Below are 15,607 nucleotides of genomic sequence, written 5' to 3'. Positions count from 1 at the left end.
AATTAATATTAGTACTGAGTAATATTAATTAGCTACGTGTATTTAAATGGTTAGGATTAAGGTTTAAATGAATAATTTCGCTGTAACAAGGACAAATAAAAATAAAATGTAAACTAAATAATTGTAGATGGCAAGGAAAAACAAATACATTCATACCCACTTGGGCTCAATTGATGTCAACTGAATGTTAATGTCCACTGCATTGGTCCCAATATCTTCATCTTTGATGATTATTTTGACTAGCACAAACAAATGTCTATCAGCCTTAGATAAATATGCTAGGACAACTGACAGACCATTGAAAAGACCACTACAAGCCCAGGAAGGACAGAACCTCTTCCACATGTGGTTTCTACCCTTCATCTTTCTCAAAACTGATTCCTAAGGTTTAGACTGGGACCACCATGAAATTTCCTCAGGCTCCAGATGCAACAGCAATGACTGAAACAAACAGAGGCCACAAGGAAAACATAAAACATCCATGTCATACTTATTAGACAGATTTTTTTTTTTTTCTCAGTAAAAGCTACGTTCAGCTGATAACACACAAATTAATGTATGGATGATAGTTCAATCTAGTTTAGAACATTGCCAGAGGTACAGTGGCAGTTGTTTGGGGAGTGAATAATACACTGGTAACATTTTAAAAGACAATGTTCTAACTGTGTGTTTTGGACAGTGCAAATGAGTTCCACGGTGTAAACAAGCCTCTGATTTCAGGAATTAAGATGCTCCAAACTGCAATCGTTTATTGGAAAGGAATAAAAGTAGCCTTTAAAGACACTCCATGTTCTGCATTGACAACTTAACAGAAATGTAGATTTTTTCAGACAGGCCGAACTCTGTGCCGGTGTGGTTGGAAACAATTGCAGATACAATACATTCTTGACAGAGAAGGAAACATTAACAGACAATAAGACTGGATAAAAAGGAACTTTTACAGAAACAGAACACCATACAACAACACAATAAATCTACAAACCTGGAGTCTCATTTATAAAATGTTGCATAGAAACCTTCCTACATTTGCCGTAAGATATTTCTCAAATACATAAAAGTTCTAATACATTAATATCTGTCTTCTGCATTGAAAATAACATTTCATTCCATAAGTAAGAAGTATCCTGTGGGCAAGCTTTACCTTATTATAGTATAAACCAACTTTCTCTCACTGAGAAAGAACCTTTTAAGCACATGTGGCTTGCATTCTCTTCATTTGCTTTTGTGCACTAACAGAGCATTAGTGTTCCTAAAAACTCTAAGTTCTAACACAACTTGCAGGGCAAAAAAAAAAAAAAATAAAAAAAAATAAAAACCCTTACAAATTAAAATCTGTGTTTCTGCAATTGCAAATAACCTTTAATTTCATAAGTTAGAAATATCTTTCATGTAGGCAAGCTTTGCTCTTAATTTTGCATAAACAAACTTTTTCTCACTGAGAAAGAAGCTTTACAGCATATGTGGGCTTGCATTCTCTTCATTTGCTCAGAAACACTAATGCAACATTAGTGCTCAAAGAAGCCCTAAACTAAGCAGGCTGTGCATCAAAGCTCTAACATCATCCAAAAACGCCTGTAGTTACAGCAGACTTAGAATTCATGCCACTTGACTACCTACAGGGAACTCAAAGAAACACTATTATGCCATAGTGGAGCTTTTAAATGCCTTTGATTGAATTTGGTCCATTTAAGCTACTGCATGTTGGTGTCTTTGCTCTCGATGACAAAGTGAAACCACATCCACCACCATATAACCCAAACAAAACAACAAAACAAAAATGCCAGTAGTTACAGCAGACTTAGAATTCATGCCTCTTGACACCCTAAAGGGCACTCAATGAAACACTATTATGCCATGGAGGACCTTTAAAGCCTTTGATGGAATTTGTCCATTTAAAAAAGCTACTGCATGTTGGTGTCTTTGCTCTCGATGACAAAGTGGATCCACCTCCATAGTATTTACCACTACCAATATAACAAAAAACCACAATATACACAACAAAAATATATCAAAACACACTACACACCAAAAAACACCACAAAAAAAAACAATAATACCCCTTTGTACACCTAAAAGAAAAGCCTTTGTTGGAATTTATAAATTTAAGCACTTTTCAGAATAGCTACTGCATGTTGGTGTCTTTGCTCTCACTGACAAAGTGGACCCACATCCATAATCATTGCTAAAACATTTCATTTAAGATGTTAGAAACATCTATCATGTGGGCAAGCATTTGTCTTAACTTTGTACAAACTATCATTCTCTAACAGAAAAAGAAGGGTTTCAGCATTTGTGGGCTTTCTTTCTGTTCATTTGCTTAGTTGCACTAACAGAGCATTCCTCTTCACAGAAGCGCTAAACTGAGCGTTTTATGCTTAGAAGCGCAAACATGTGTTCATGATCATAAAACTAGTAACTCACTGAAATCTGTAATCTGCATTGCTAAAACATTTTATTTAAGATGTTAGAAGCATCTTTCATGTGGGCAAGCTTTTGTCTTAGGTTTGTACAAACTATCATTCTCTAACAGAGAAAGACGGTTTTCAGCACTTGTGGGCTTTCTTTCTGTTCATTTGCTTAGTTGCACTAACAGAGTGTTACTGTTCACAGAATCGCTAAACTGAGCGTTTTATGCTTAGAAGCTCAAATATATGTTCATGATCATAAAACTAGTAACTCAATGAAATCTGTATTCTGCATTGCTAAAACATTTCATTTAAGATGTTAGAAACATCTATCATGTGGGCAAGCTTTTGTCTTAACTTTGTACAAACTATCATTCTCTAACAGAGAAAGAATGTTTTCAGCATTTGTGGGCTTTCTTTCTGTTCATTTGCTTAGTTGCACTAACAGAGTGTTACTGTTCACAGAATCGCTAAACTGAGCGTTTTATGATTAGAAACTCAAACATATGTTCATGATCATAAAACTAGTAACTCACTGAAATCTGTATTCTTCATTGCTAAAACATTTCATTTAAGATGTTAGAAACATCTTTATTGTGGGCAAGTTTTAGTCTAAACTTTGTACAAACTATCATTCTCTAACAGAGAAAGAATGTTTTCAGCACTTGTGGGCTTTCATTCTGTTCATTTGCTTAGTTGCACTAACAGAGTGTTACTGTTCACAGGAGCGCTAAACTGAGAGTTTTATGCTTAGAAGTTCCAAACATATGTGTCATGATCATAAAACTAGTAACTAACTGAAAATCTGTTTTCTGCATTGATAAAACCATTTCATTTAAGATGTTAGAAACTGCAAACTTTTTGGGCAAGCTTTAGTCTCAAACTTTGTACAAACTATCATTCTCTAACACAGAGAAAGACGGTTTATAGCACTTGTGGGCTTTCTTTCTGTTCATTTGCTTAGTTGCACTAACAGAGTGTTACAGTTCACAGAAGCGCTAAACTGAGCGTTTTATTCTTAGAAGCTCAAATATATGTTCATGATCATAAAACTAGGAACTCACTGAAATCTGTTTTCTGCATTGCTAAACCATTTCATTTAAGATGTTAGAAACATCTTTCATGTGGGCAAGCTCTTGTCTTGGGTTTGTACAAACTATCATTCTCTAACAGAGAAAGACGGTTTTTAGCACTTGTGTCCTTTCTTTCTGTTCATTTGCTTAGTTGCACTAACAGAGTGTTAGTGTTCACAGGAGCGCTAAACTGAGCGTTTTATGCTTAGGAAGTTCAAACATATGTTCATGATCATAAAATAGTAAACTCAGTAAATCTCGCATGCTGAAATCTGTATTCTGCATTGCTAAAATACAAACTAGCATTCTCGAACATTTAAAGAGGTTAGAAAACATCTCTATTCTGTTCAGCTGTGGGCAAGTGTTTCTCTTACGAAACAGAGCTTGCCTTAGGAAGTCAAACATATGTTGACATAAAAAATAGTAAATCATGAAATCTGTATTCTAACAGAGAAAGAAGGTTTGGGCAGCTCAAACTTGTACAAAACTATCTTTCAAGTCGGTGTTCATTTGCTTTTCAGTCTGTTCATTTGCACACTAACAGAGTGTTACTGTTCACAGGAAGCGCTAAACTGAGCGTTTTATGCTTAGAAGTTCAAACATAATGTTCATGATCAATAAAAAAACTAGTAACTCACTGAAATCTGTATTCTGCATTGCTAAAACAGTTCAAGATGGTAGAAACATCTTTAGGGTGGGCAAGCTTTAGTCTTAACTTTGTACACACTATCATTCTCTAACAGAGAAAGATTCAGCACTTGTGGGCTTTCATTCTTTTTCTGTTCATTTGCTTAGTTGCACTAACAGAGCGTTACAGTTCACAGAAGCGCTAAACTGAGCGTTTTATTAGAGAAGCTCAAAACATATGTTCATGATCATAAAACTAGTAACTCACTGAAATCTGTTTTCTGCATTGCTAAAACATTTCATTTAAGATGTTAGAAACATCTTTAGTGTGGGCAAGCTTTAGTCTCAACTTTGTACAAACTATCATTCTCTAACAGAGAAAGAATGTTTTCAGCACTTGTGGGCTTTCATTCTGTTCATTTGCTTAGTTGCACTAACAGAGTGTTACTGTTCACAGGAGCGCTAAACTGAGCGTTTTATGCTTAGAAGTTCAAACATATGTTCATGATCATAAAACTAGTAACTCAATGAAATCTGTATTCTGCATTGCTAAAACATTTCATTTAAGATGTTTAGAAACATCTTTATTGTGGGCAAGCTTTAGTCTAAACATTGTACAAACTATCATTCTCTAACAGAGAAAGAATGTTTTCAGCAATTGTGGGCTTTCATTCTGTTCATTTGCTTAGTTGCACTAACAGAGTGTTACTGTTCACAGGAGCGCTAAACTGAGCGTTTTATGCTTTCGAAGTTCAAACATATGTTCATGATCATAAAACTAGTAACTCAATTAAATCTGTATTCTGCATTGCTGAAACATTTCATTTAAGATGTTAGAAACATCTTTAGTGTGGGCAAGCTTTAGTCTTAACTTTGTACATACTATCATTCTCTAACAGAGAAAGTCGGTTTTCAGCACTTGTGGGCTTTCTGTCTGTTCATTTGCTTAGTTGCACTAACATAGTGTTAGTGTTCACAGGAGCGCTAAACTGAGCGTTTTATGCTTAGGAGCTCAAACATATGTTCATGATCATAAAACTAAAAACTCAATGAAATCTGTATTCTGCATTGCAAAAACATTTCATTTAAGATGTTAGAAACATCTTTATTGTGGGCAAGCTTTAATCTATACTTTGTACAAACTATCATTCTCTAACAGAGTAAGAATGTTTCCAGCACTTGTGGGCTTTCATTCTGTTCATTTGCTTAGTTGCACTAACAGAGAAAGTGTGAGCATGGGAACGAAAGTAAATCCAGAAAAAGATGTAAATGTTTTGTAAATTGTTTTATTTTATTTTTTATCACAGACAATCACTGAACATCTGAATCAGATAGAAGACTGGGAGCCAGTGAGAGACACAAGAGATGTGTTTATGTCAACAATTCCACACACCCATACTGGGGATACCTTCAGAGTAATTCCAGATGAGATGGGCAGCGGTGTGGTTGTGGGACATCTCTGTTCCCCCAGCGGAAAGAGTACAAAACCGTAGGTGTAATAAGCAACATCTTTTTTTGTATTTGAAAATCAATAAAAGGGCTCAATTTGTTTTGTTCGGTCCATTTACAGTGCATGGTTTGATGGACCTCTCTGATGCCCTGATCAGCTATTACAAAGTCATCCACAGACCCAGAAGTGTACTTCATGGACATTGCCATTGTGAATGCCTTCCTTCTTTACAAGGTTATCACTAAGGTAAAGGACAGGTACCAATGCAACCAGAAGGCATTCAGAATACCTTTGTTGAAGAGCTCCCATCTCCACGTGACATCCACACAGAGCCACACAACCTGTACATATAAGTGGATACAGCACCACAGTCGTCTGAGTGCACATTGCATGCAAAGACACCTTTGAAGTGCTCTCCTGTGATGTCCTTTGTGCGTTTTTTGCCAAGGTCTGATTGTTAGATGAGGTGGCATGTTGCCAATAACCTGTAACTTATTTTTATAACTACTTTTTTTATTTTTGTAAATATTTAATAGTTTAATCTTAGTTGTTTGGTATATATTATAGACTATATATATATATATATATTAGGATAATATTATATATATATTAGATATATAATATTATATAGATTGTTTATTTCTTGTATTTATTTATTTATTTATTTATTTATAGAAAAAAAAACATAGCACTTGTATTGTCCGCTTATTTCAACCAAGTTTAGTGTCAAGAATGAAAAAACAAGAAATTATTGCAGTGAATCTGGATAGAATAGAATACCGGGAGTGTAACTTTCATTGAGGACCAAAAATTAATGACTGTAAGTTGAAGGCATTCAAAATTACTGCCTTTATGGGTCAATGGTTACAAACCATTTGGAGGGCTCCAAGTGGCCTTTTTTTTTGTGGGGGACGCCTGACATACCCTTATATAGACTGTGTAGATACACAATTTTCTGCGTACTGTTAAAAAATTGGTAACTTTTGCTTGTAGGCTTCATTCTTTTGATCCCATTGTTTGTTTTCCCAGCTAATACTCCCAACTAATAGTCATCTGCAGGCATCTATTGACAAATAAAATGTAGGCGGAATGTTTTTTCCCCCCTGTTTACTGTGTTTTCCAAATTATATGTAACTCAATATCAGTAAGACTTACAGTGATTCTGACTATTTAGGAAGGAAACCTTAGAGTGTCACCTTTCAAAATATATCAAAAACCATTGCATATACTCTCAAAGGTTCAAGAACAATATGCAAGTTACTTTGGGTGGTTATGTCTTTTTTTAGGCGTTTTGCTCCAAATTTTAAATACCGGATAGTTTTAAAGGGATATAAGGTACGTGGTCATAATATCATCACTTTGAGGTTTTTCCTCTTTTTTTCTTTTTTTTTTTTTTTTTTTCTTTTTTTCCCCTCTTTTCTTTTTTTTTTTTTTATTTTTTTGATATCTATATCAGTAAGGCTACTTTTAATGAAAAAAATAAAACGAATAAATTAAGTTTTGTTATGCATTCGAAATAGTTAGACATGCTACAACACCGAATTTGGTACACAATAATAATAATTAAAACGAATAAATGGTGGAGAAACATAAAACATTTCCGATAGGCGGAACTAAACATTTTTTTTGTTAAACTGTTAATAGATTGATGTGAAAATGTATATACTATTAAAAAGGAGTTGAGAAAAATTAAATGGGGGAAAAAAACTTTTTTTTTTTTTTTTTTTATTTAAAGTGGAAAATCAGTTTACTAAATTAAAAACTTGACTGACTGCTACTTTAAGGGATATTATTTGTTTTTTATTTAATTTTTATTGTATACTTATATTATTTGTTGTGCAGTTACTTGCCTGTCCAGTTGGAGTTTGTGGCCAATCCTTGTGCCAGTGTTTACATGTTGTTATACTGCATAAAATGTATTAAAATAGAGATTTAATTTCATAAAAGTACAATTTGATTTCCAAAAATGCACCTACATTTTTTTGTTGCATTTTGTGTTTTTCAGTTGAATAAAAGAACATATTTTCCCTATAAGATTTCATCATTGAGGATTTCTTTCAAAAAAAAAAAAAGTTTAAAAATCTGGTCTCCTCTCGTGATCTCAACAGGAACCCAGTCTTGTGTCTCGTCTCGTCGGGATAAGGGTTGTCACACCCCTAGTAGCCAGACCAAGAGATACAATAATTTATTTTGCAATATCTGACAGTATGTAACATTAAGCCAGCAAGTTTTGCAAATGGATTTAAACCTGTATGCCTGTTTTCTGGGTACACACTGAGAATATCACTATAATATTGTTTGCAACACCGCCCTCACGACCAGTCTGACGGGCTCATTGTTTAGACAGTAGTTGGTGGAGAGTAGAAGTAGACTCATTTAGACCAATATAATCATTTGGTTTTAGCCAGGTTTTCAGTCAGAGACAGTAGTACCTCAAAAATATTATCTGTGATCATGTTCATTTAACAATAACTGCTTTGGGTGTGAGTGATCTAATGTTTATGCGCGGCCAAACTTTTAATTTTTTTTTGTTTATTAATTTAGCAGCATTTTCTGGTTTAAAATCACAACAGATTGTTTTTTCTAGAGCAGCGCATTCAATTTATATTTTGATCCTCACTTATTCGGGGACAGCCAGTGGTGATTTTTTTTTCAACCGAAGACAAAAAAATTATTGTTAACGAACATTTTTTCTAGTCAACTAAGATGATGCACGTTGACGAGCTAAAACTAATAATAACTGATGATAAAAAACTATGACGAACTTTATGCTGCGTCTTCGTTAATAAGACGGAGACTATAATGTTATTGTTGGAGGTTCTACCGGATATTCACAAAGGACAAGTCGGACTTGTAACCCCAAAAAGGTTGCGAGTTTCGAGTCTCCTACCGGCAGGGATTGTAGGGGGGGGGAGTGAATGTACAGCGCTTTCTCCAACTTTCAATACCATGACTGAGGTTTCTCTTTGAGCAAGGCACCGAACCTCCAACTGCAAAAAATGGCTGCTCACTGCTCCTGTGTGTGTGTGTTCATTGCTGTGTGTGTGTGTGTGTGTGTGGTGTTCACTGCTAGTGTGTGTGCACTCTGGATAGTTAAATGCCACCAGAGGCATTAAGTTCCGAGTAGAAATAAATGTTGGTAACTGCAGTTTTCACGTAAAAGTAATGACTAAAAGTAATGAGTAAAAGTTGAAAAAAAATGCAATGACTTTTTCGGACTACTAAAACCTAGACTAAAACTATGAAAGACTCAAAAAGACTAAAATGTGACTAAGACTATTAGCATTTTCGTCTCAAGGATAAGAACTAATGCTAAATCAAAAATGCCTGTCAAAATTAACACTGGAACAGTTACAAGTCTTTATTGATTGGACAGCGCAAGTACTTCTATTTAAGTGGGTAGAACAAAAGCCATCATAGCAGTTATTTGAGAATTGGCTAACTAGTCAAATAGCGTGTAGAGTCCTGGAGATGTTGTCCGACAGGAGTTCTGCTCGGACCTCTGCTGGGGTGCAGGCCATCAGCGCGAAAAAAAAAAAGCTAGTACGCTCCCAGAAAAGATTTCAATTATTAACAAAGAGAGTTTCTGTTCTTTACCACCATGACAACAACCATTCAAAGCAAAAAGTCTACTGAACCTTTCTTGTCCTCGTCGATACGTTGGAAGCGGTCCTGACAAGATGATTATCATGCAGGCGATATGCTGCACACCATCTCGATCAGACTCCTGAAGTCCCTCTTTAGTGTCTGCGTCTGCCGCAGCTTGGTGTCGTTAACCCCAGCGTGAAGCACGACAGCTCCGATGCTCTCTTCACCCCTTCAGGATCGCGGGTATCTGTGCAGAAATATCAAGAACGACGAGCACCAGGGAAACGTGAGTGTGCACATTACCTTCAGCTAACATAGCATGAAAACGTGCCAGATGATGGAGTCTCCGATGACACAGCATTGGTTTCTGTCTCGCGAAGTGGAGCAAAACAGGTTTCCAGTGGATGTTCCCGAAAACTGGAGGCAGCGGAGGGAGAGAGGGTCGTCGCCAGGAGCCTGGCTCATGTCCCCCCCCCCTTACAACTGTGGCACGGGGTGAAGCATATCTGGGAAGATCGCGTCCCGTGGGTACTACCGAAACTGTGCAGAGAACCACACAGAGTAGAGGTGGTGGGAGAGTTACAACTAAATTGTAAAAAAGAAAAAAATAAAATAATATATATATAAATAAATATACATAGAAAAGCAAAAAAACGAAAATAAATAATTATTGTATACATTTATTTTCCTTGTTTATGTATATTATTTAATTTTTTCCCCATATTTTTTATTTCTTTCTTTTTATTTATTTATACATTTATTCATTTATACATTTATTTATTTCTACATTTATTTATTTTTACATTTATTTATTTCTTCATTATTTCTTCCTACATTTATTTAATTTCTTTCATTATTTCTTCCTACATTTTCTTCCTGCGTAGGGTAATGAGGAGGGCGTGGTTTAACCTCAGACATAGCAATACGAGCTCAGAGTAAGCGAAGGCTAAGGGTTGAGGCCACAGTGACACCCTGTGGCGAAATACAATAAGTATCACTGACGTTGATAAGGTCCCTGTGACTGCGAGGTATATGGTTAAAATCTTTACGTGTGACATGGATATGCCTCGTCTTTATTCCGAACATGGTCCGTAGAACATCGTTTGGTCTGGATTGTAAATGTCCTAGGGCTAACAAACATTGAAACAGTGGTAATTCAAATGGAACCAACCAGAGGTGCAGTGTTTTCCCCCGTCTGAACTCATTATCTGTAAGTATGTCACACCATCACTATATTCAAAAGGTCAGCTACAGAATTCGTGAATTCAGTTCATAATTCTAAGTAGCCTATAGCCTATAATTAAAACATTTAAAGTAGAACTAATTATGGGAAAACTTATTAAATATACATTTTATTATAAATGTGGGGTTGATTTTCCCATTTTTATTTTTTTTATGAATGGCCTAGAATAAAATAAGTAGGCAAAAAAAATTAGTATAGCTAGGCCATTTTTTATTCCATGTCGTTGTAGATCACGGCTAAAGTAAAAGTCAATGGGTGTTTTAAAAATTTGAATAAAGTAGTTGTCAAGTCTGCTTTGTCAATAATATGTAGCAGGCCGAAAAAATATAATATTATTTTTTTTTTTTATTTTATTATTTATTAATAATTATATTATTCTTAAAAAAAAAAAAGTATTATTATTATTATTATTTTTGTTAAATATTGCAAGCACCAGAATCCGCAGGATAAGAACTCTGCTGTCTTGCCGCTTCTCTCCTGGTAAAATGAACTGCTGAGCTTGCGGTTGCTGCTTGTCGTTTGCGGGTACAGAACAGAGGGATGAAAGGGCTTTCAGCCATGTTTTAACATTCAAACAAATATTAAAACATAATCGCTCATTTTTACCCACAAACAAAAATACGCGTAAAATCCACTACATTTTCTTTTTCCGTTTCTTAAACAAAACGAAAAAAAACTAAAATCAAACCGTTTCCTCATTTTTCTTTATTTATTTATTTTTAAATTAGAAAAATCGAATGACCAAAATCTACACGGACCGCTCTGCCACAGAACAGGGGGTGTGTCGAGCCATTCATTTGTCTGGTTGTTTTGATGAGAACAAGCATAAATGTAGTTGGCAATAAAAAAGTTTAAGAATCTGTACAACTGCTGCTGCAGCAGAGGACTAGTATTCTGCCGCGCTGGAACGCGCAGAAGGACTGATGACAGCATGGTTTGGATCTTTTTTTTTGTCTGACCAATCAGCAGAAAGGGAGTTTAATTCCCGCCCCACGTGTAGAAATCGAATATATTCAGCTGTTTATTCATTTTTCTAACCCTGAACAAAAAAAACTAAAATCAAATGACCAAAAGATACACGGACCTTATTCGGTCCGTGTATCTTTTGGTCATTCGTTTTTTGTGTTTAATTTTGTAAAGTAGAAAAAATGAAAAACAGCTCCTTTTATTCGTTTTTTGAATTTTTTGCAAAAAACGAAAACCAAGAATTCGGCTTAATTTTTAGTTTTTCGTGCAGGGGTTAGAAAAAAATGAATAAACAGCTTGAATATTCGATTTCTACACGTGGGCGGGAATTAAACTCCCCTTTCTGCTGATTGGTCAGACAAAAAAAAAAAGATCAAACCATGCTGTCATCAGTCCTTCTGCAGTTCCGCGCGGCAGAATAAGTAGTCCTCTGCTGGAGCAGCAGTTGTACAGATTCTTAAACTTTTTTTTGCAACTACATTTAATCTTTTTCTCATCAAACAACCAGACAAATGAATGGCTCGACACAACCTGTTCTGTGGCAGAGCCTAGGGCTTTCTTTCTGTGAAGATATAAATTCTATGCTTTGCATCAGCTGGGCATGCCAGGGCAGGCTATATCCTACCCTGGTCACCCAGTAAGTTTGTTTGTTTTATTAAGTAATTAATTATTATTATTATAAATATTATTATTAATTAAAATAAATATTTTGAACCACTAATACAAAAAGGAAAGAATAATGCTTTGACTTGGGTATATTCAAGCTGGGTAGATTACTTACAAATTGTAATCCGTTACTGATTCCAAATTCAATGACAAAAAATGGAGTCAGTAACTAATCCATACATTTCACGTTTAGGTAATATAGTCAGATTACTTTTGATTACTTTTGACCTAACTCGTTTAACACACTGATTTTAAACATGATAATCTTGTACCATAATGATGTAAAAAATACAAATAGATGAGAAAATATATTTCTTTCATTGTAATTAACAACAATTGAAGTGCATTAAACATTATATTACGTCAGGGTTTCCCAAATTGGGCGTTCCGTAAAGGAACTGCGGGGGTGGGGGGTTTGGGGGTAGAGTTTATGAAAGCTGAAAAGTAATTAAATCATAAAATGTAAATTAAATTAAATCATACACTTACTAAAAAAAGATGAAATATTTTATGTTTACCGTCATTTGTTTGGAGCCATATGACCATTCATCTATGTCAAGGGTACTTAAAGGATCACTGATTATGATTTCACTTTTTTTAACTTTAGTGTGTTATGTTGCTGTTTGAGCATAAAAAACATCTGCAAAGTTACGATGCTCAAAGTTTAATGCAAGGGAGATGTCTTGTCTTTTACAGAATTGCTGATTGACCACCCCTTTAAAGTATGTTAGGTGAAAGAGGTTTCAGAGGACAAAGAGTTTGAGAATGTCTGCAAATAAGAAATAATGAGAATTTGTGCATATTAATGATTTTAAAGACAAAAGCCTTTCAATAATACATAATAATACATGGTTAACCTACTGAGAGATCATTTAAATAAAAATAATGCGTTCATCAGTAGTTGATGCAATGTTGAAACACTTCTTAAACCTGAAATTATTTTTGTAAACAAATGTGTGAATGTCCACAAACTGGAAGAATTAATGACTGATAACTGTGTGAATGTCCACAAACTTGAAGACTTTCTGAGTGTATATAAGCGGTAGACTATTTTAGAAAGGAACATTAAAAAAAAAAAAAAAAAAAAGAGGAATTAGAGAGAATCAATAAACGATGATTCATTTATTTCTATTGTGTGAATAATATGTAATTCTATAAAAAAGTAACTGTAGTCTGATTTAGTCTGACACTTGTGCACTCGCACACAGGAATGTAACACAAGATCTTACATAAATGTAATTAATTGCCATTTGGTTTTGTTTCTCACCAAACCTTACTGTATACCTTCAGAACGTTTGGAATATAGCATAATACGCCACGAGATGCATATTATTTTATGACAGATTTGCATCCCCTTAAAGAATGAAAAGTGAAAGTCACCGTTCTCTGCCATTAAATGGGTAAGTGCGAGCAGGACATTTTTGTGTGTCTATTTCGGAAAAAGAAGGTAGACCTAATAAGCCTTTAGAACAACATCTGACTAGTTACCCCTAGTTAAATAAAAACAGAAAAAACGCGACTACTGTCAAGCACAGACCAGTATTGAAGTGCACAGGAAATATGCAGCAATCTAAACAGTTTATTTAATTAATATTGAGAATTAGATGATGTTCACTTTGATTTGTTCCTCAAGAGGGAAAATAATTTAATAAGTTGTCATTTATAGTCATATGGTAAAATGCATATTTTTATTTGTGTACATTCAAAATGACTACAAAATGTCGTCCCGTTGAAAAATAAAAGAAAACAACAGAATGCACAGCTTTAGCGCAAAACATGAACCAATACCACAGCTAGTAGGCTGCTTGATGCGCCTATTTTTAAAAGTCTAATTAAGGTTATTTGACGTTAAATGCATTATTTAAGTAATTTTAGAATAAATCACAGTATATATCATGATTAAAAAGTGACTTTACAGTTTGGAAAATATGGTAGGGTATGAAAATCCCCCCAGCAAGCAGCAGAGGACTAGTATTCTGCCGCCAGGAACTGCAGAAGAACTGATGACAGTTTGATCTTTTTTTTTTTTTTTTGTCTGCTGACCAATCAGCAGAAAGGGGCGTTTAATTCCCACCCACGTGTAGAAATCGAATATTCAAGCTGTTTATTCATTTTTCTACCCCTGAAAGAAAAACTACAAATTAAGCCGAATTCTTGTTTTTCGTTTTTTGCAAAAAATTGATAAAAACGAAAAAGGAGCCGTTTCTCATTTTTCTACTTTAAATATTAAACAAAAAATTCCAATGACCAAAAAGATACACGACCTGTCTGGTTGTTTGATGAGAAAAAATTAAATGTAGTTGCAATAAAAAAAGTTTAAGAATCTGTACAACTGCTGCTGCAGCAGAGGACTACAGTATTCTGCCGCGCGGAACCCGGGACTGCAGAAGGACTGATGGACAGAATGGTTTGATCTTTTTTTTTGTCTGACCCAATCAGCAGAAAGGGGAGTTTAATTCCCGCCCACGTGTAGAAATCGAATATTTCAAGCTGTTTTATCATTTTTTCTAACCCTGAAACAAAAAACTAAAAAATTAAGCCGAATTCTTGTTTTTCTGTTTTTTGCAAAAATATAAAAAAACTAAAAAGGAGCGGTGTTTTCATTTTTACTTACAAAATTAAACAAAAAATCAAAATGACCAAAAGATCCACGGACCCGAATAATCTGTGTATCATTCCCTTCTGTCATGTTCTAACTGAAACCAAAAAAAAAAAAAACAAAAAAAAAAAAAAAAACTTTTTTTAATCTGTTTCCCAAAACCAAAATGAGAGAAACTCCAGATAACGCTTCGTTTTCCGAGTTTCCAATTTTGTACTAATATCAAAAATCTAAAAAAACAGATAACGTGGCAAAACTCAAGAAGCCGAGAGTTCCACACTGCAGTCGCGCCATCTGGGCTTCAGAGGTAGCGCGGTCCACGCTATCTGCGCTTCAAGTTTCATTTGCGCATCTACTCAGCGTGGAGTGCGCTGTCATTTTTTTTTTATTTTTCATTTTTGGTTTCAATTATAAAAAGATGGATTGATACAAGGATTCGCAGCCTTGATTCTTGCTGTTTGCTCCATGTTGTGGGAGATGCTGTATTGTTGTGAAAGCAAAAAATCACTTTAGTTGGCCCTTCCAGAGAGGACACACAACTAGAAATCATGGTTAAGTTGTATTAACAACACTGTTCCCAAACAGTTCAACCCAAATAGGGACTGTTACTGATCCTGGGAGAGAAAGTCAAGACAATCAAAGTCGTCACCTTTATTTATATAGCGCTTTTAACAATACAGATTGCAACAAAGCAAGGCTGAACAGCATTAAATAGGAAAAAGTGTGTCAATAAAGCAAAAAGGCAGTTCATCATTGAAGTCAATGATGTCATCATCCAGCTCAGGTCAGTTTTGCATAGTATCTATTGTGATGGTAGACCTTTAAAATTGTCTACCATCACTGGGTTTCACTGTTAATGTTGGTGCAAATGTTTTGGGGTAACTCGTTCTCATTTTTAATTGTAAAAGGGGATATTCCAATTGGGGGAGAGGTTGGAAAAAAAATGTGTATTTAAGATGGCCGCCACTAGAAGTGGGGTGGGAAGGAAGA

At 35.0% G+C, this 15,607-nt stretch overlaps 1 protein-coding gene across 1 annotated transcript in view; it reads left to right on the top strand.

Annotated features, from left to right (window-relative positions):
- The window catches only part of LOC109095006 (CD276 antigen homolog), a 467,477-nt gene that overhangs the window by 206,928 nt on the left and 244,942 nt on the right, over positions 1–15,607 (top strand). The gene's annotated exons all lie outside the window — the stretch shown is intronic.

The sequence above is a fragment of the Cyprinus carpio genome, chromosome B22 (genome assembly GCF_018340385.1).
Source record: "Cyprinus carpio isolate SPL01 chromosome B22, ASM1834038v1, whole genome shotgun sequence".
Classification (NCBI taxonomy): Eukaryota; Metazoa; Chordata; class Actinopteri; order Cypriniformes; family Cyprinidae; genus Cyprinus; species Cyprinus carpio.
Note: the sequence above shows the minus strand (reverse complement) of the source record. Positions and strands in the feature narration are given on the sequence as shown.